Genomic DNA, 22,214 nt, shown 5'->3' with positions numbered 1-22,214 from the left:
ACTTGATGGGAACGAAAGGGAGACAGATGGGGTGGGGTAGGGGTACGCTTACGCCAAAGGCAACTGCAGCACAGCATATGGAGACAGCATACACAAGGGATCACCTGATGTTTCTAAGTGAATTGCAGATCTTCATGAATTTTGTCAATACTAGATTGGATCTGTTCCTGAATATTTAAAAGCACTGATACACAATCTTACTAAGATGTTTTCCCTTGCTGTTGTAAATAAAATATACAAAAAGAAGGAACTTTGTGTTGGTATGGTTTGAATTTCCAACCACCAACAGAGGGGGCCATTAGGCATAGCCTACTCTATTATTGTTTGCATAGTGCTGTGTATTATTATCTCTTTCTCTCTCTCTCTCTCTCTCTCTCTCTCTCTCTCTCTCTCTCTCTCTCTATATATATATATATATATATATATATATATATATATATATATATATATATATATATATATGAATGAATGCTGCTGTAACAAAACCACGATTTCCATGATTTGCATCACTACATTCAGAGCCTATTTGTTTCAGCACCATGGACAGCGAATGGCAAGCTCAGTAACGCAGGTATCTGGGGACAATGTGAAAATATCCACTTCTGCTTCCTTACTTAAAACCTTAAACTTAATCTAGCTTTGAACACGTAAAGCAAATTGTAAATGTATATGCGATGACAAATCTACCTTACAAAAAACACACACCACGCCACATATCTTGCCAAAGCATCAGACTGCACTCACACTGAAGAAAATCATCCGTTTAAGGCAAAAATGCACTATGTCTGCTCTTTGTCTTAATTATTACGGTGCAGCACATCAGTCAAATCATTTGATGCAGCATATTGGCTGTGACAGAGAAGAATGAGCCATCTCAGTCTTCCACATAGATTAAATTCTGCCAATGGCTTTGAAAGAGAGAAAAAGAAAGCAGGTTTTATGACACAAGGTGAGAAATGTAATATCAACACCATACTGTTATTCTGATAGAAACAAGAATGCAATTACCTGTTTCATATCATTTCAGCAATAAACAATGTATTTGGTATGAACTATTATAGAAATAATCCCTCTGCTCTGAGTGCCGACACCAATGACTGATACAAATATCGAAATGAATAAAAATGTCCTAACTTAGAGCACAGGGGCCTGCTTTGCTTATTACAGCTCTCACAGGTTCAAAAAAAATGAAAAATCTCTAGGCAGTGACTCATGCAAGACTGAACTAAAACTGAAGTGAAAGGTGCTAAGAGATCAACATATGACACTGTGAAATATGCGTCAGCTGGACTCGATCATTTACTCATGAGTAATTATTAACATTGGATGTGTGACAACTCAAAGCCAGTTTAGTCAGCCTCTCAAATACATGTTCACAGGGAGCGCTGTTAGCTCTAAGGTCAAACCAAAGGGTCCGCTACCACATTACCCCCAGAGAAAATTGGGGGTCAAATGCCAAGGTCTTACATTCAGTTAAGGCTGTAACTGTCATGTTACAGGATTTGACTTTATAGCCCTTTGGGAATGAGCTTTTGTTTTTATTCTACTCTATAAGTCTAGAGTTTGGCTGTCTGCTGTGCGTCCCTTCAAAAATGTATTAATTAGTCCAACCCATCAACCAGCCTACCCAAGATCCCCAAGTGAACTGTCTTGCACACAAAATTAATGCACCATAAAGAAAGTGACATAAATAAATGGCTGGGATGAATACTGCACGATAGCCACACACAAATCACCGCACGAATATAGTTTCCATCAAATGCGTTCAGCATCAGTTTAAACAGACGAAGTGACAAATAATGGGCATGCTAATATTCCGCAGTCATGTGTGCAGATGCTGTGGAGGACAAGCACAATGAGTTATTCTAATCACAACGCAATGAGCTAAATGCCATGCCTGCAGCTAATTGTGAAATGTGACAAATGAGTGTTCATCTGAGGAGAAACAGATGAATTGTTTGCCTCAGGAAGACTACGTTTGAAGGATTTTAGTGGAAAGAAAAGTAAAAACAAGGACAGTTTTTTGTGCATAAACACACACACACACTGAAATCTGTCTAATAATAAAGGGTGCAATAACTACTGTACAGTATAGGTGCATTTCCTGCAAATTAAACTTCAACCTAGGTGAGAAGTGTACACTACAGGGAGTTTCACTGGCACTGCGTAGGGAATAAGGGCATGTTGAAACATCACTGAAAACTGGTGCTACTTTGACATATTGCATAGGGACCCTGTCTACTTAATCTCTCTTACTGTGTTCACTGCAATTTGTAATTACTGTAATTACTACAGTACATGGCAACCCGGATGTTCTACTTGCAGTTGTCCACATCCTCCGACTAAGAATGTGTTTCTATGGCAACAATGTTAACAGCAAAATTAATTTGTGTAATTTCAAGTCATCAATAGACAATACCACAACACATCGAGCAGCAGTAATTACCCAATTGCCTTATTAATTATCTATACTACACGTACAACTCTAGCAATTCAACTTGTGCTTGATACATTAAATTGTATTTCACGTTTTTTCTTTTCGTTTTTGCTTAATCTTGCCTTAAGACAACAGGTAATAATATTAAATTAAAGGAACTGATGAACAGAAACATTACAAAATAAATGCTTGAAGGGATAGTTTACCCAAATATGAAAGTTCTGTCATTAATTACTCACCCTATAATGTTGTTCAAAACCCTTTGGAAGACTAATTAGGATATTTCAGATTAAATCCAAGAGCTTTTGGACTCTGCATAGAGAGCAGCACAGCACAGTCAAGGCCCAGAAAAGTAGTAAAGACAGGGTTAAAATAATCCATGTGACATAAGGCAAAGAAAAAAAATAGCAAGGTTGAATGTTATACATTAAGTTTGGACTACTGTTATCACACAGACTATTTTAACAATGTTCTTCCTGCCTCTCTTGTCCTTGAAAGAGTCAGTTCAATTGTTGTCTAAGTATGGGCAGAAAGCTCTTAGATTTCATAAAAAAATTACTTATAGGTCTTATAGGTTTAGAATCACATGAAGGTGAATTACAGAATTTTCACTTTTTGAATTGTGTTTTTATCTACATTTCACTGCTTCCAAATGATGTTTCATTGCTAGGTTGTACAAGTTAGTTTTACAAATACACGAACAGTTTTTACAAGTAAGAATCTCGTAATTACAGTAATTATGACATGGTGTCAATATACTTTCCACACTTCAACCACACTGTTGCAGCTGTCAAATTGCAATTATGAGCTTTACAAAAATGTCAATGTCTTTTTACAAGTCAGAATATCATAACTGTGATAATTCCAGCATAATGTCAATGTACTTTCCATCTAATTTACTATCCAACAGACATTTTCCGTGGTCAGATGGTACAACTTTACAAGTTACATTATGAGCTTTACAAGGATGTTAACATTTTTCACAAGTCAGACTCTCATAATCACAGTAATCCTGACATGGAGTCAACTCCATCCACTTTATTATCCGCCACACCGTTGCGGTAGGTTCAACTTTGCAAGTTGTAATTCTAAGCTTTACAAGAATGCGCACATTTTTTACAAGCTATAATCTTGTAATTATGTTAATTCCAACGTGGTGTCAAAGCACTTTCCATCCACTTTATTTTTCAATTATTTTTAGCAGTAGTTTAATTATTTTAGAGTGTGAGAGCCATAGGTAAATAACTCCAAAAGTAGTTATGCTAAGAAACGACGATTATGAAAATAAAATAATATGATTACAAATGCATGCTAAAAATGTCTAAAATAATGCAAAAGAAAAATCACACCGCAGTGACCGCATCCACCACTTATCAATTGTAATAAATAACTTAATGATATTACAATAAGAACACTACTTGTGTTGCAATATTTGTTTTTAATGGAAGCTTTAACATACGCATATTATATTTTTGCAGTGCAACAAGAGGAATAAAGTCATTTTCACCAAAACAGTAACCAAATATCGCATTTAATACTGTCAGAAGCAGTATAAAATGAATGCAGAGAAATAAATATAGTTTAAGCAAGAATAGACATCTAAAACGAAGAAATGGGCTTAAATATAAACAATGCATTAAACTATGGCAAATTTCAGTAACACTTTGATTCATATATCAGAAAATCATCAAGGGGACCCAAGGCGAGACACAAACTTTGTTCATTAGACGGCCCTTTGAAGTGGAAATAGGCCTTGACAGACTGTACGAATTCATAAATCATTTTACAAAGGGCTGAACGATTTCATAACATTCATTTGCCTGGATAGAAGAAGGTCATATTTAATAGGGAGTGAGCCAGTGTAGTTACTAAAGTGTTAACATCAATAAAAAAGAAATGTTAATAGATGCAAGACCTCACACAAACGTACAAAATCTGGAGGGCTGAGCGATTCCATCACTGTTCTGCACAGCCGTTCATTCCTTAACCTTTTCTAGGAGGTGTAACGGTTCCAGTGTACATGGCTGAAGTATATTCACATCCCCATGTTCTCCACGACGAACAGAGAAAATGACTGCTGAGAGCGGAGAGAATGGAGCCCTACTTAATCCCTCTTGACTGGGAACAAGGATTTCCTCTTACGCTTGTTAACCGGACACCGCTCGACACAATGCTTTACGGAACATATCTAAAATTCCCATCTACCAAATATACTGCAGGCGCAACTCTAAAGCTTTCTGGGCCTAGTTCGTGCTTTCTCTTCAATCACGAAAACCACAGATCTAGATTTCGGCGATATTTAGGAGCTGGAGAACACTGAGGCAAGCGGATTAAAAAAAGCGTCAATCAACAACATGAGATTAAGTGCACACGCCATTAACAATATATGACAGAGATTTGATTTTCCTGACAGCACAGCGTCTGTGCCTCCGAGATGAGGCGAGTGGGCTGAATCGGTGCTGCTGCTGCAGTTCTTTGAGCACAGGTCTACCACGAGAGATGAAAGCGGTGGATAAACCAGACAGTTGCCGTTCAAATGGATGCTGCAGCCGCCTGCATGTGCAGCGATAAGGAAAAGGACAGCGTGAGAGCCCTCCAGAGCCCGCTGGAAAAGAACACCCAGGTTCAGCTTCAATCGAAAATAAATCTCCCGACTGAGTTTTAGACAGCATAGCAATGGTCCTCAGACGCGGGAGAGCGGAGTGACAGTGCACATCACGTGACCGCAGATCACAATCTCTGCAAAATACTTCTCTGGGTAACTTTGGATTCTATAATTGGTTTATTTAGTATTCTGTAGTCAGAAAATCTATAAAATGGATTGAAATATTCATCAAGGTTTTCATGCGCATGTTGGTCTGATTAAAATGTCTCATCGAATACAAATAAGAGAAGTAATGAAATAAATGTTTCTCTATTCCAATCAGCGGAATATAACAGAAAGATGGGCAGTTTCACTGGTTTAGCGTGTATATTGTAATATATATATTTGATTCTTTCACCAAAATCGTTGTGCCTGAAATTAACAGCGAAACTTTTGGTGTTTCAGACTTATTACCCCTATAGCGGAGAGTCGATTTAACACCGGGTCTATAAATTACATGGAGGAACAATGAATTCAACCAGCCAGAAACGTCAATCCTGAAAATGGAGGAGGGAAAAGATGGTCTAATTCAGCCAAAGTCCACTTCAGTTCACAAAAGATTTATAACTGCGATAAACATCCACCACTCAGCAAGGAAACTACACAGGAAAAAGATACATTAGACGGCTTCAAAAGAGATCATACGTCCTTGGCTGTCAAAGAGCGGACTTGAGTACAATCGGAAATGTCTAGTGGGACTTTAACACTGCCGCCCAATCAAAGACAAAACACAGGGTCGGGTATTGATAACATCAAAAATGCAGACTTTTCTCTTTTATCTCTGTAGGAAACAATTCAGGTAACGCTTTTTCTGAAGGTCAGATCAGCCATATTGGTTGCACTGTTATGCGCTGATTTTGCAAGACATGGGCTCTTGTTCTAGAATTATAGAATGGTGAAGAATAAGGTAACACCATGGAACCGTCCTACATTAAATCACCCCAATTTTTTATTGATTCTTTTTTTAAAGACAAACTTTTTCAAGCAAAAACATACAATAATGCTACACACTAGGATGACCAAACAACTTGATTCTGCACATGAACAGCACATAACACACAGAAACTTGAACATTGTTCCCAAACATGCTTTGAAGTGCTGTATTAGCATTCATTTAGCTGATGAAAGTTTTTTTTTTAAACAAGGAGAGTGTGCTACCATTTAGGCGAGTGTCTGGCTTCAGGCTTAGCCTGAGGACACTGGCAACCTTCTGATCCAGTCTGCTGAAATCAAGAGGTTAGGTTTCTGTGGGTCTCTAGTGAGTAAATGGGAATATGCAATTGAAAAATGCATGTTAGCCATGTCACCCTAATTGTGAAAATCCCTGTGCAAATGAAACATGGAAAGTAATTGCATTGTTGGCTGCCTATTAATTGTGAGTACTGTGCATTTCATAAGTTTCAGTCAATTATATTACACTTGAAAGGTCTCTTTTATGGGTTGTGAAAGTTCTTAGCTTGGTTTTGGGAGTCCCAATCAACAGGGCGCATGCATGAAAGGTCAAATAACACTTTCACTGTCTTATAATATGCATTATTTTTTTAATCTCTTTTGTTCAACGACTCCAAAACGACTTACTCAACAATTAATTTTTCCAAACCCCTCTGGTGATTGGTTTATTTCATTTAAAGTGGTTTTGTGAGCTTTTAAAACTCCAAATGCAGCATCGAGTGGCAAAGAATTGGGACTCGTTCTAAAAACAAACTTGTTACAATGATTCAGAATCTACTGAGATTTTATCATTTTTAACAGATTAAAAGGGGTCGTATTATGTGATTTCAAGTCTTCCTTTCTCTTTGGAGTGTTACAAGCTGTTAGTACATAGATAAGATAAGAATTTGCTAAAAGTCTCAAAAACAAAGAGATATTCTTTATAAAAATTATAACTTGTCCACACCCCCCCTAACATGGCACATTTAAACATTCCCCCACTTTTCTAAATCACTTAGTGGGTTTATTTTAATAACTCTGCATGGACAGAGTTATTAAATAATGCTGTTGGAACAATAATGTACATGATGCGTAAATTAATGTGTTTCTTTAAACTTAAACCACATACACACCTTGCATTACACAAAATACACAAAATAATGTTCTTTTTAGCAACATCACATAAACACTTTATAACATCATATAAATCTTTGCATGAGGTTTTCTTTCACTTAGAGCCGTATTATTCACTGCATGAAAGGTAATTTTCAAAAATCCATAAAAGGGGCACTTTAAATCCTTCAGTTTACTTATTAATGTGGTTTCGATTAATGTTGCTGAATGTTTTTAACCAACAACTACGCATCTCTTACTGCACAGTAGGTGCTTCTAGAACTGGGATTGGCACCATTATGAGAGAAGCTAGTTTATGCAGTTTTATTTTAATGACTCCATAAAAGGCAGAGTGCTAAAGAGCCGCTAAAATGTGACAATGCCTGGTCCTTCAAAACAAAACGGCTTTATAAATACTGTTAATACATAGGGCTGCAATACAATGTGATTCATTACGGCTTCACGAGAAAGAGATTTAACTCTGCTCATTTGTGTTTTGAATTAGTGAAGTTTGTCCCAAGGGAAATACACTCTATTATATTATCCCCAACATGCCTGAAATGACAAATTAGACTGTCCAGTGTGCAACATTATGGAACTCAGATGTAAATGAGCTGTTAGCATTGTCACATATTGGATTCTGAAACATCTTCATAGCATGAAAAATGTCGAACATTAAATCCATCAAACTAAATGCTCAATTGTGTACATCAAAATGCACATTAACTAGACTTTCCTTTCCGTATTTCCCCGTCTCTGTTTGTGGAAACACAATCAAAGCGTAAAAACAACAGAGCTATGACTTCTGCTGAACCCAAAGTACTATTGGCTCAGCATAATAAACATAAACTAGATTGCGTGAGATGGTATTTTCCATAAAGATACTTTTCATTTCACCAACACCGCATGCAGATAATATGGGCTGAATTTAAGGGGCAGAAGCTAAAGGTGGGGAAAAAATGTCCCTTGCAGTAACATGAGACGGACGGTGGCTGGCAAATAGCTCTAATTTTGTGGGTGAAAATAGATAGGAATGAATAACTAAATGTCGGGCACCATCTTTCTCCGCATGACAGTTCTCCCGCTGGGCATCTCCCTCTCTCTCTCTCTCTTTCTCGCTCTCTCTTACATGCTCTGTTCAACCTTTTGGAGGTGGGAAATCTATTGAATTTCAATTTCTTCTTCTGTGGGAAAGAATACCCCTGAGGTAGAATATTTGACACAGGCACATCACCAGAATAAAATGATATCTATATCAGGCTCAGGGAGGCCACGTAAGAGCGAGAGCAACTTCCTTTTGCTTACAGAGTATTCAGAGGAAAGGCCATTAGGAATCAGCCAATTGGCACGTGGTGGAGGTACAAAAAGGAAGACACACACACACGAATACTTCGTATGCTCTTGCTTTCCTTTATGTGAGAAATTAAAATTTGTGGTATTTAACCACTGACCCATTAGTAGAATAAATTACACCCTTTGAGCAGGTGTAATATTGTCTACTTGTGGAGTCGGCTTTATCCTGCAACCCCAATACTCACGGGACAGAGCGCCGGTCCAGGTGAGGTGCTTGGCCTCGCTCATTACTCTTCATTAGTCTGGACTTCATCCCTCGGTGGGACTTTTTGAAGTGATCAGGGGAACGGCTGCATTTTATTCGTTGCCGCTCTCTGCGTGATAATGAGCCCATCACAGACTCTGTGTTCAGGGGTCACAGACGTTGTTTCCCTCGGCGTCCCTCTGTGCTCCGCCGCGTGCTGTCCATTCTTTCCTCCAGCCCCGAGGCCCTTTAAGTCTCAGCGGCTATTTGACATTCCTGCCTGCGAAGCTTCTCTTTACGTCTCATGGCGCCTAGCGCGCCGGAGTCGTTTGTCTAAGTCGAGCCAATGAGACATAATCATTCACCTCCCGCTCAGGAGTTCTGCACTTTGACTTTAAATTAGTGCCGGGGAACCTGAGGAGACAGGAGAGAGAGCTGATTGCAAGCAGATGTTACAAGCAAAATTGGCAAAGATACATAATGCAACACTTAGTCATGGGATCAAGCACGTACATAAATTCAGTGCAATCAGAAGTCAATCGCACTAGAGCACTGATCTACCTAGGAAACTGTAATTATGCTAATTAGCCAATAATAGTAGTGGTTTGTCAATTCAGATGTCTGGGACTGTACCCAATTGTTCAGTGGTGCTTTCGAGGACTATTACTTTAATGGTAATTATGGATTATCGCCGGTTCAGTACAAGCTAAGCTCAATCAGCAACATTTGTATGAAAATGTTGATTACCACACCAAAAAATATTTTCACTTTTCTTAAAATGTCTCAAAGGTGAGGCAGGGAGGCACTTACAAGTGAATGGGCTCTAATAAAACAACATGCATGCTAACATAATTTTGGTATAATTTAAATTCACAAAATTTCACAACTTTTAAAAGCCATCGCGACTTCAATATCCTCCAGAACTTAGTCCACTTTCACTGTAAATGCCTCTTTTTTTTCTAATGAGGGATGAATTAAATTATTTTAGTGCTCATCAACATTAGGGGTCAAATGACCTTAAAGTAGGGTTCCTACTCTTTTTCAGAGATCATTTTCCAGGACATTCTGAAATCCATTATGGCAGAAATAAATGAATATGAACAGTGAAGTAATGTATTCCTTACCTCAGCATTGAATTAATGTTGAAAAAGTTAGGTAGCTGCTTCCTTGTTAACATTAGCTGAAAATAGTGGAACAGTTATTAATATTTCTGTGCTGCTGCAAGCAACACCACAAGACTAAACATGTTAATAGTTTTGGGGCAGTGGTAAACACTAATGTAATGTAATGAAAAATTCCAGATCAACAAGATTTTTGCACATTTTTTCTTTTTTTTATTAAGATTGGAAAATTAGTTAATTTCTTTTTCTCTTTTAAGCTGTCAATGTTTTTTTTTTTTCTGGATGCATGGGAAACTTGTTAAAGGGATATTTCACTCAAAAATGAAAATGCATCTCACATGTTTCAAATCTGTATGTTTACCTTCTTCTAAGGTAAGGTTTTAAGAGATGTCTCAATAGTTTTGTCCAAGCAATGGAAGTCAAAAGTAACCAAACCTATCTGTCTATCAACAATTTTTAAAATATGTTCATTTGTGTTTCATAAAACAAATGTTTATTTTTGGATGAACTATTCCTTTAACTTGTATTGAATAGCTCATTGGCACCATCTGATAGCTCTGTCAGGATTTATTTTGAGACAGTGACCGACTGACTGTACATTACACCTTTATCATCAGTGCCAATAGATAATAATATTGCAGAACTGATTTTATGTGACAGAGAAAATAAGCAAAATAAAGAAAGGGGTGGTGGTGTTTTGTAATGATATTGTAGGAAGCTGAATGGTTCTTCTGAAAAGCACGTCTTGTACGTGCATTTACGTTTTGATTTGTACGAACAACGTATCTTTCCATTGCGTATAACACAGAAATGCATTTACAGGATGCAATCCAAAATGCTGAATAAAGCATGAATAAAGCAATTATTTGTGTTTTCTTTCCGTACAAAAAGGATTCTCTCAGCTTTGTGATATTATGATTGAACCACTGATGGCAGACGGAGCATTCAGCTTTCATACTTTTCTGCACCTTGACAATAGTAATTGTTTGGCAGTCAATGAGACAGTCATACTGTACATTACTGTGGATATAAAACCTTTAGTGCTAATCTGTAAAGGGTGAATATTCAGAACAGTAATACATTACAAAATCACAAATTACATCAAAAATGCACCCAAGTATCAAAAAAGCAAGCTCACCCAGTATCAACAGAAAGCAAAGCTACCTGAAGAACTCTTTCAGGCTCGACTGAACTCTTGTCCCTCACGTTATCTGGCCTTCTTTCGGCCTCCCAGAGGAATAAATCAAGAGACCTGCAGCCCTGTAAATCAACAGGACAGGGCTCTGCAAAGGTCAGGCCACATGTAATTACAGCTAATTAAACTGTGCCAGGGAGATGGAGCTGAAATTTACCACCACTCATTAAAGCAGAGGAGACGGCGCTAATTGGACATCAACCCTCCTGTAACTCACTGCCCTGTTAACTGTCATGCTGAATCGCCTTCATAAGTCACGATCAATGTAAAACATCAGCTAGCGTTTTCGAATGAAGTCGTGTGCACAGCATAACTGCAGGATGAGAAACCACCGGAGCGAACAAAGCTTTAACCCTCTTTTGCATACATTATGATGGCGATGTATACAATTATCTAAACATTTCTTTTAGAAAGCTGGCATTACATACAAGAAACTTCTACGAATTCTATGTTATAAAATGGCATTCACTCCCTAAAAAATGCTGAAAAATTGAAAAAGGGCAGTATGAGGGCAGTTCACCAGAGCACCAATGTGCATCTCCGCAGTGTACCATGCCAGAAAAATAATTTGAAATGACTGCCAAGATGTGTGACCAAGAAAAACAATTCTATTGGTTTATTCAAAGCCACCCCTTCATTATTAACAATCCAGTATGCATCATGTGTTCGCAGAGTAAAGAAAATGTGTGTAACCCTGAGGCAACATCATGCAACAGAGGGTTAATACAAAGCGTCATTTACAACAACTCATGACCAACTTATTTTAAGTGATGCAATCGTGCATGTGACTCACAAATAAAATCCAGCAATAACTTTTTTTCGCCAGAACAAATCAGGAGTGTGATCACCCCCACTAGTTTTCTGCTAGTTTTCATAGCTGCTCTCTTCTTTGTTTTGCATGTCAGAATGTTTATGTGATATTGCCTTTGAAAAAGTGACACCGCAATTGTAATCTATTCTTTATCCATCGTTGGGTCTTGACAAGCCTGATTAACACTCCCCTCGGGTTGTCAGCATCTAGGACGTTCACGTTCCATCAGACTGTCTCTGTGATGTACCACCTTCCCCTCTCTCACTTTGCCCTTCGCTTTCCGGCATTCGGGCCATTTTTGTAGTTATACTGATTCATGGTATATATGGAGCAATATAAATATATACTATCATTTTTACACTTGGTATCATGTTTTGTTTATTGGGTTTTGTAATGAGGTACATTAAGAGCTGCAAATATTTATTTTACCACAAAATGACAACAGATGGTAGTGATGGTTTTGTGAAATGCAGGTTATAACAGCTGATCAAACAGAGCTTCTGGGAAGCAGCTAATATCTCGCGCTTTGAAAATCCATCAATTTGTCTCTTCAGCAAAGGATTCTGAAGAGTCAGAATGTTGAGCTCTTAGGATCACTGCTCAGTTCACATCAAATGTTCTCATAAAAGAGATTTATGTCATATGGAACCGGTATTTTTCTTGCATTTGTTGTCAGTCTGTTTTGTGTGTTTTCCTTTGCTTCAAAAGAAAAATATGAAAATGTGTATATTCGTTTAAATCGTAGTACAACATGCTTCAAGGAAAGCACGCTGATTTTAAGGTGAATTTTAGTTCTTTTACTGTATGCATTTACAATTTTTCTGTTTACATATTATATAAGCGGGGCTGTGCACCTTTCAGAAGTGAAGCAAGAATGCCTTTTGAATTCCTGATGAAACGCATACACAATTAAAGAATACCTTTGAATTTCATAGAAATGTATTCTATCTTAGAGCACACACTATACCTGCTAGACCGAAGTAATGGCTGCTGAAAATTCAGCTTTTCCATCACAGGAATACATTTAAAATATATTCAAATAGAAACCAGTTATTAATAAATTGCTATCATTTTTAACATTAGACCAATTTTACTGTCATTTTTAATTACATAAGTATAGCTTTGGTGAAAGAGTTCCTTCAAAAACAATTAAAAATGATGGACCATAGAAGGACACCAATTCTTTTCCCTGAACACTTGAATATACTCAGAAATCTTTTAAATGGTGCCAAACAATATGAAGCTAAACAGCAAGCCTAAGAGAACATCTGTTCTTACCCATGTTGTTATTGTTTTTTTTTGTTTGTTTTTTTTGAGTGAAAAGCAGTTCCACTTCCTGTCGTTCTCACACAAATTGCATTTCGAAATCATGTTGAGCACAAATAATTCTTTTCGAATCCAAACTCGGGAACTGAACCAGTTGTTCAATTCTGAACGCTGACCAACCCTGATGCTCAATAATTTTAACGATTATGACTGTGAGAAAGTTACCATTCTACAGAGCCATAAAATCACTCACCCATTAAGATGCAACCTGCGCTGGAGAAGAAATTAAATCAATGCTGCTCTACCGTTACCCGTAGTGTTCCGTCACACGAGCCTGCGTACATCTGAAAATCACATGCCCGACAAATACCCGAAAGTGGAGTTTATCGCTCTGTGCCTCAGCCACAAGCACCTTCATACATAATGGAAAAGTGATCTGAAAATATGTATTTTACAACTGCACGTCCATAGAGCCCCTGATTGCACCCTGAAGTAGGAAGCTGAGCCCCAACAAAAGTGAAGTGAACTCTTTGTGAACTTTCTAAGACTGGCAGAGGTTATTTATTTGTTTACTTAGTATCTCTGTGCTCTCAAGGCACCCTGATGTAGCGCAGTTGTTTGTGGAGGTGTGCCTTGCAAGCAAAGACACAGGTGGAAAGCTTGTTATCTTGAACAGGGCACAGCTTTTCCCACACAGGGCACATTCATCAAGACCGAGAGGGCCGGACAAGGTTCCTCGCCTTTTCTCCTCTAGCAGCTTCTGTTCTTCCTGTACCCTCTCATGTCTGCATCTTTCCATTCCATGCTCAACTTTGACCTCATATTCCTGTGCTGAACTGCAGAGAGCTTTTGCTTCTTCTCCCGTGGCTCATCTGTCTTCTCAACACTTCCCTTTTAGCTCGACTCCCCATGTTCCCCTCTTTCCTATTCTGCCTTTTGTTTTTTCACTCCTCTTCTTTTGGCACCATTTTCACATTCAGTCATCACCTCATTTCCCCTGGCATCATGTCTGGGCACATCCAGGCTCCGTCACACATGGCAACATCTCCCATCTCTCGAGTTCTCCTGCCAGTGTGCAATGACTGAGGACTCATCCCTCAATAAAACGCATTTTACCTCAACGATGCATTTGAATCCTACAGGTGGTTTGTGTGCTTGTTTCTGCACCACAAAAAGAATGAGATGTACATGTGTTTATCAGAGAGTATTTGTTTTATTGCACCAGAAACGCTTGCAGCATGCATACAAGCATTTTCTTATTGTTGATCCTTGCTGAGTGGTGCTTATTATATTTTCCTGAAAATAAACAATGGTGAATAAGTCATCTGCAAAGGCATGAATCACAGACTTTTCTTAGAATGCCAACTTATGGTTTTGCATATGGCAGAAAAATCTTAGACATTCACCGAAAGTACTACAGTAGAACCAGTACATTACACTCTAAACTTTGTCCATACAGCAGCAGTCAATGGCGTGCAAAACCTAATAAATTACTCAACCAGATGACAAACAACTTCCTCCCAAGTCACCCGCAAAAGCAGATAACCTTTGTAACCTATTCCTAATGATACCAATGGTCTAAAAGCCACATGGAACTCCTTAGAAACTAAAAAAATAGAAATCCTTTCATGAAACTCTAGATGGTGCGGTTTGATAGGTCTAACTCAATCTAACAAACAGTAATGACATTATCACATAACCTAGCTAAATTGCAAACCAGATGCCCCTAGCAACCAACTACTAATGGCCTAGCAACCCTAAATCACCATTGCAACCATCAACCAACCATCCAGAACACACCACAATCAACAATGTAAACTTCTAATCTTCTAACTTCTAGTCCTTCTAGCAAACAAAAATCCATAACCTGCCAACCCCAGAACACCCTAGCAACAAACAACCACTGGCCAAGCAACCACCTAGAACAAATTACCAACCGTTTTCAGTGCCAATGGCTTAACAACCAACCAAAGCACCCCGACAGCCACCCTAGCAACCAATACCAATGGCCAAGTAACCTCCCAGAACACACAAGCAACTGCTAAAAACCACAAACACCTGCAACTGTTTACAGTGCTGATGGCTTAACAACCACCCTAAGCACCCTAGCAAACAATACTAATGGCCAAGTAACCACCCAAAACACCTACAGCACAAAAGAACACTGTTTCTAACATTTTGTATAGCTGGCTTAAAAATATACTTAAACATTATGGAAAATAATGGCTTGAAGAACACAAATAAACCATATATTGTTTTTATGCTTCATCATTCAAAATGTTTCCATCTTTTTAATCCGTTACAGCAATAGAGATGCCTTTATTTATATCAGGGATCTCTGTATTATTTCTGTGATGCATATATGGAGTTGCTGCATGAGGGCACCCCCTGGCTACCAGTATGAATGAAACACACATCACATGTATTTATAGCACTCAATAATGGCCAAAAATTCTAAAAAAAGATTTTTTTAAGTAGATATATAACAATCCATAGTTTTTCAGTGTGCAGAAGTTTTTTGTTGTTGATGTGTAGCAAAAAAACACTGAAGTGCCAGGCCCTCAGAACCAAACAGAAAAGCATGGTTAAAAGAACCAAGTTATGTATGTATTTCACCCCTAGTTTCTATGCGTACCCAAAAAAGAACTCCTTCGTACAACCCTGAGTGTGTGTGTGTGTTTTCTTATTAAAGGCCTCTCACATTTGAGTCTGTCCGCCACGCTGATCACCTACACAGCAGCACATCAGTTGAGCAACAGATGCTGTCTAACACTCCAGTTGCTTCCTAATTCAATTATTTCGCCCGTTTGTTTTCGGGTCACACTGCCAGCATGCTTCACAATGGCAAGCAAACTGGGCCAGTTCACACCTGCCACCAGTGAAGGTGAAGTAAGAGGAGAAGAGCGCAATTCAGAGGAGAGGTCTCGTCCGCTGCGCTGGTGTGGCTGTAAGTCAGCAGGGCTTGAGCTTGATGCTACTTATTTTCAGAGCATCTGACAGTGTGATTCATTTCTCCTCTGCAGTCCAACAGACTGTAAGGTGAGAACAAGAGCAGAGCCTGGGGACTTGTGTACACGGAGTACGTACGCTTGGATACTCGCACTCGCGCACACACACCTCTCGAACTCTCTCCACGTGTCAGGAGAGGATGGAAAAGGGTGAGGATAAGAGCAGCCTGCAGCAAGGTGAGACAGTGTGTGTGTGCGTGAAGGCCACGGCTGTGATTCAGTGACAGGTTGAGGAGAGAGAGACGCACGCATGATGTTCACAGCAGTGCTCAATACCAGAAGTGACATCTTCAGTGTCTGTCTTATGCTCCAGTGAGATTTCTATCCACATCCATGGGCATTTTCATACAGGGGTCAGAGGACGGCTGACTTGTGCACTCACACTTAGAGTATGGTTGGCTCTGATAAATTCACAGGTTAAAAGGTAAACGTACGTAACCAAGAATGTTTTTGTTACACAGTCAGCGATGCCTTGCGTGACGAGTGACTTATTTTGGAGCCATAGAAAATGTCGAGGGGACCATAAAAAAGCTGTAACGCTGAAACACAGCAGAAAGTGGAGGACAAAAACTAAAGGTTAAGACCTTCAAACAATCAAAACATTGTTTAAAAAAAAGTATGGAAATTAAATATCTATCAAGGATGCATTAAGAATCATCATATTAGAAATATGACCTACACCAAATCCAACCCTTAACTTACCCGATAGTGTTAAGAAATGTAAAACTGATATAAAAACACATTTGTTTATACAACTGTACCATTTTAACTTCTTTTTCCACAGATTTGATCTGTTTTGTCGAGCAATAGTTACACGGGATTCGAACCCGGAGCTCTTCGCCTCTTATGGACAACTCTGTACTTTGTGTCATAATTTTACAGCTTCTAGTGTTAATTTCTTTTGGAAACTGCAGTAATATGTACTTCTTGGTACATATTTTGTTTCTCGCTAAAAGTGCACCCAGTGCCATAAAAGTGCCAAGTGAGACCAGGAAAATAATGTATCAACATAAAGCATCACTATATATATATATATATATATATATATATATATATATATATATATATATATATATATATCATGTGTGCAGCAAATCTGCATATTTATATATATGATCTATACAATATATTCAGAATCATGTGACACTGAAATCTGAAGTAATGTCCTCAAACTTTTGAAAGGCAGTTTATAGGTTAAATAAAAATATTAAATCGCTAAAGGGACTATGCTAATCATCCGACCTCCATTATTACAACATATTTTAGTTGTGTTATTAACTCACACAGTTTGATTTAACAAAGCAGAGGAATCCATTACCGTACCCACACTGAAAACATCCAGCATCAAGCGTCACACCAAAACAGCTCGAGGCTGCCTACACTCAAAGCATTAAACCAGCACATTATCTTGGAATATTCATTAACAAAATGTTGAACTTAAAAGCAATAGTAAAATAAATGACCCTAATGCTACATCATTATGCAGAAATTCAGTCGGCATACAAAATAATTTCGCATTGAACGCAACACATACAGCACACATATGCTGAAACCTAAATAGGATTTGAACGATATACCAGAAACATCATCAACCCAATTTAAAATAATGGTCACTAGTATTTTTATAATTTTATTTCTAATATAAGGGCAGTCACTTAATCCTTTAAAAATCAGTACAAATTTCCTGATTTTTGCTGTTGCTCAAGAAAAAAAAAAAAAAAAAAAATATATATATATATATATATATATATATATATATATATATATATATATATATATATATTAGTATTCTAATTTTAAATATTAAAAACAACAACATAACTTTTTTGACATTTTGAACAATAGTGTTCATTAAATCTCAGCATTTCAAAGATGTGTCTGTGTTCTTGAGCTGAAACACTGCACTGATTGGTAAAGAATCAATCAGGTTTTGAGACACAATGACACACTCATCCGACGCAGATATTATATCACAACCTGCCTAAACGTAAACCTAACCCTAGAATCTGATTCGTTTATGAAAACGTTCTTCCAGGACCAACAAAGATGTTAATTCTGCAACATGTCCTTCTTGTCTACATCACGTTAAGCTCATTAACTTCTAATGTGAACAATAATAAGAGCTTTAGAAACACCAGGGGAAAATAAAGAAACCTTTTAATAAAACTTCTGCCTACCTAGAGGTGTGCTCATCAAATCATTATAATCTATTTAAGTATTGCAGTGGTGCCATTGTCTTAATGAAGTTTAGATGAAATGCAAAAAGTTAGCCGCTGATGGGATTTTCTTTTTCATCTCCAAAACAATAATTCCCCATTACCTCTGTAAACCTGTAAGAGGATAAAGCGCTCACTCTCCAGGCCTGGCATTAAACAGATGACTAAGCACAGCCTATTTATCTTAATTAAAGCTCCTCTCAATCAGCGAGAAAGACAGGGCCTCTGAGGACAGGGAACAGCCACACACACACACACACACACACACACACACTCTCTCTAATTCTATGTTCATGGTCACATCTATTACGGTTATCTTGTGAAAGAGATGTGCCCTTATGACACCCTGAAGCTTTGTTGTTTTTATTTCCACCGGAAATCAATCATGGGAAGATGAAAATCCAGCCGTATGTGAAAAGACTCTCTTTTACCTTTCACTCTACACCTTTTATTTCAAACCTTATCTGCCTTGAGATGGCGAATTTAGACACTATGTTAAAAAACTGATGGGAACATTTTAAATAGCAAAATTCAATAAATCGTTTTAATTTGGGGGTAGCTTCGTATTCGGTACACACAAAAAAGTTGTAAACTACGCAAAGATTATTGGAGTAAAACTAAATTTGGTAACACATTATAAATCCACAATATGAATCATTAGGTAAGCATTAGTAAATTGTCGGTTCTATCTTTTATAAAGCTTTGTCCCAACATTAATAATCATTAGTAAGCAGTTTGTAAATAGTTATAAATGCCATGTTCTTGATTTATAAGCATATATAATACAAAGGAGATTCAAAGGCTCAGTTATCTTTCTATAGAAAAAAGTAAACAGATGGATACAGAACTAAAACAAAATTAATGCAAAAAATAAAACTGCACAACTGCACACTTTCTATAAAACTGCTTATTAATGTCTATTAATTTTCAAGTGTAATGAAATTTGAAATACGAAGAAGTTGGACCAAACGTCACAAATAAAAGCATGTGCACTTGAACAGGTTTATCAAATGAAATCTGAACAAAATAATGATGAATTACATGAGTATTTAGTGAGCTATTTGGTAACACTTTCTACGAAGCCAGCATTTATAATACATTACAAGGGCATTTCTATGCATAATGCAATATAAATACCTTTACGATGTTGTATCATCTCATGAATATTCATAAGAACAGTTTTGATGTGCTATAATGTTTACTTATTTGTGGTTATAGCTTATGGTATGATCATTCATGAACACAATTCATCCACTAAAGTTACAATGGATTTTATTTCTCACAAATACATAAATATTATAATGTATTATAATAGTTTTAATAATTATTCATGAGATGTTATAACACATTACACGATTTATAAGGCATTATGCATTTACTATAATGCCTTAGAAATACCCGTATAATGTTTTCTAAATACAGGCTTCATAGAAAGTGTTACCAGCAATTTTAATGAAAGCCATGCAAGTTCACATTTTTGAGCAGCTTACACTTCATTAGTCATACTCTAATCGTTTAATAAGCAGTGTGTGTAGACACTGTAGAATAAAATGTTCCTCAGGCAAAATATCTTATAGGAAGCTTATAGGAAATGATTATTGTCCATTGTTACAGTAATACATATCGAATCATACTATATATAGCTAATGTCAACTATTTACATATTTTCATATACATTCGAAATAAATATGTAGAAACTGAGATTCATCTGTATTAATAAATGCGTTAACAAGGCTTATAGGTCCTGTGAGGCATGACATTTTGTTTCCTCATATGTCTCCACAAATAGGAGAATGACAGTAAAGCTCACTTAAACTTGAAACACATATTGATATTTCAAGTTAAAAAATATTGGAACTGAAGCGTCAATAGGTGTGCAAACATGCGAAGTCCAAAACAATATTATCTGTGCCATGCAAGAAAATTATTTTGAAAAAGTTCAGGACGGAGAAACTTTTACAAGGTAGAAGCAATAATATATCCTAGCAATAATATATGAGAGGTGAAAAGTTATTCTGTGTAGCAAACAACAACCTCTAGATCAGCTAAACATGGAAATGAATTGCTGTGTATTATTCATGTTTGGTAGTTACATGTTGGATGCACATTATCACAGTTGAGTGAGCAATCAATATGCATTAGGGAATTAAATTCAATTATTTGAAAGTTTGAAGGTAAACATTTTAAATTGACCAGTTAGCACTATTTATGCCATTTTAATGAGCTAGTCAGGCAGAATGATTCCCACAGACTGGTGCTATTTAGCTTTTCTGTGGTCCACAATACATGCATAAAAGCTATTTAATGTCTTTTTTCTGTTAGATTAAAGTAGGCTTTTATTACACCACCCTCTAAAAAGGTGCTATCAAGGCAGCATGCTAATTTTTCCATGCTATTGCTATAATGATCAAACAAGCACAAAAATATTTAAAATGACGTTAAAAAATGAACCATAATACATTTTTTTGTATACAAGTGAGTTTTAAATACAATCTAAAATATATAAAGGAATAATTTAACCAAAAAGGAAAATTTACAGAAAATTTCAGTATAAAATTTGGGTTACATCTCTTGCTTGCCAGTGATTCCTCTGCAGTGTATGGGTGCCGTCAAAATTAGAGTCCCAACAGCTGATAAAAACATCACAATAATTCACAATTAATCCATACCGCGCATCTCCAGTCTGTCAATGAACATCTTGTCAAGTGAACGGCTGCATTTTTATAAAAATAAACCCATCATTAGAATATTTCAACTTCAAACTGCTGCTTCTGGCACCCATTCACTCACACTGGTGAGCAAATGATAAAAATGCCAAATATAAAAAATAAAATAAAATGAGTTCTCAACTCATCTACAGCTTGCATGCTCTAAGAACGAAAACGTTAAATTTAGGGGTGAATACTTAAATATTAATGTATAATATTGTTCTAAAAGCAGAAGTAAGTTGGCTCCTCACCCTGCATTACGGAGTCAGGAATGCTTGTCGGCAGATCTAAAACCCTGTGATTTCTGGCTCAGCGTGCGACTCGCACGCTCATATCATTCATCTTGTGCACGATCCTCCCATGTTATTCAAGCCTTTTAGATTGCTGACACTTGTGTGTAAACTATCGCTGTTAGAGGCTGTGAGCGCTTCTCAAATTTGCTAAACTGTATAGGATTCATTTAACTCTATAAGCACAGGCCCGTGATTAACACTGCCACACTGACATTTCACGCAAGATGAACCTGAATAAACTCTTACTTATCAACTCCTCTTTTTGCATCCACAAACTTATTTAAATATACAAATATCATTTAATATAAAAAAAATAGTTCCACGCTATATTTATAGCACACGAACTTTAAAGCAAGCAAAAAAAGCTATGATCATTTGAGGCTTGCACATGGGATGGATATTTGGTTTGTGGTTTAAAAACACTTTAAAAGTATTTGAAAATGTTGTCATGGGGCACCTATGCCTTGATTTAGTGCTTGGATAAGTCTGTGTTTTGAATAATTGAACAAAAAAAACGGTTTCAAATTTTCTTAAAGCATGCCTCAAATGTAAATGGTGCTTTGAAACAACTCTCTGGAAATACCAACTTGAGAATCTTCTTTAAGACTGACTTATAGGCAGGGCCAGATGGAATATGATGAGTCTTTAGGGGGAAGGATACGACGGAACAGATTTAAACAGCCTAAAATGTGTTAAACAGCAAGTTACACAATCTTACTGATTGCTGAAATCTTTAAATCAGCTTTGAATATTTTCAAATAAGTGAGGAAATCTGTGTTTTGCGAGCTTCTGCTCTGGCTGCAGTTTGTACATTATATAGATCCTGCAATGCATCTGACGATTACAGACATTCGGCTTTTTTTAATGAAGCATTTTAATTAAAGAACCGCATTTGCTTTTTTTCCTATATTAGAAATGACATTTAAAACAAAGTT

The sequence above is a fragment of the Puntigrus tetrazona genome, chromosome 1 (genome assembly GCF_018831695.1).
Source record: "Puntigrus tetrazona isolate hp1 chromosome 1, ASM1883169v1, whole genome shotgun sequence".
Lineage (NCBI taxonomy): Eukaryota > Metazoa > Chordata > Actinopteri > Cypriniformes > Cyprinidae > Puntigrus > Puntigrus tetrazona.
Note: the sequence above shows the minus strand (reverse complement) of the source record.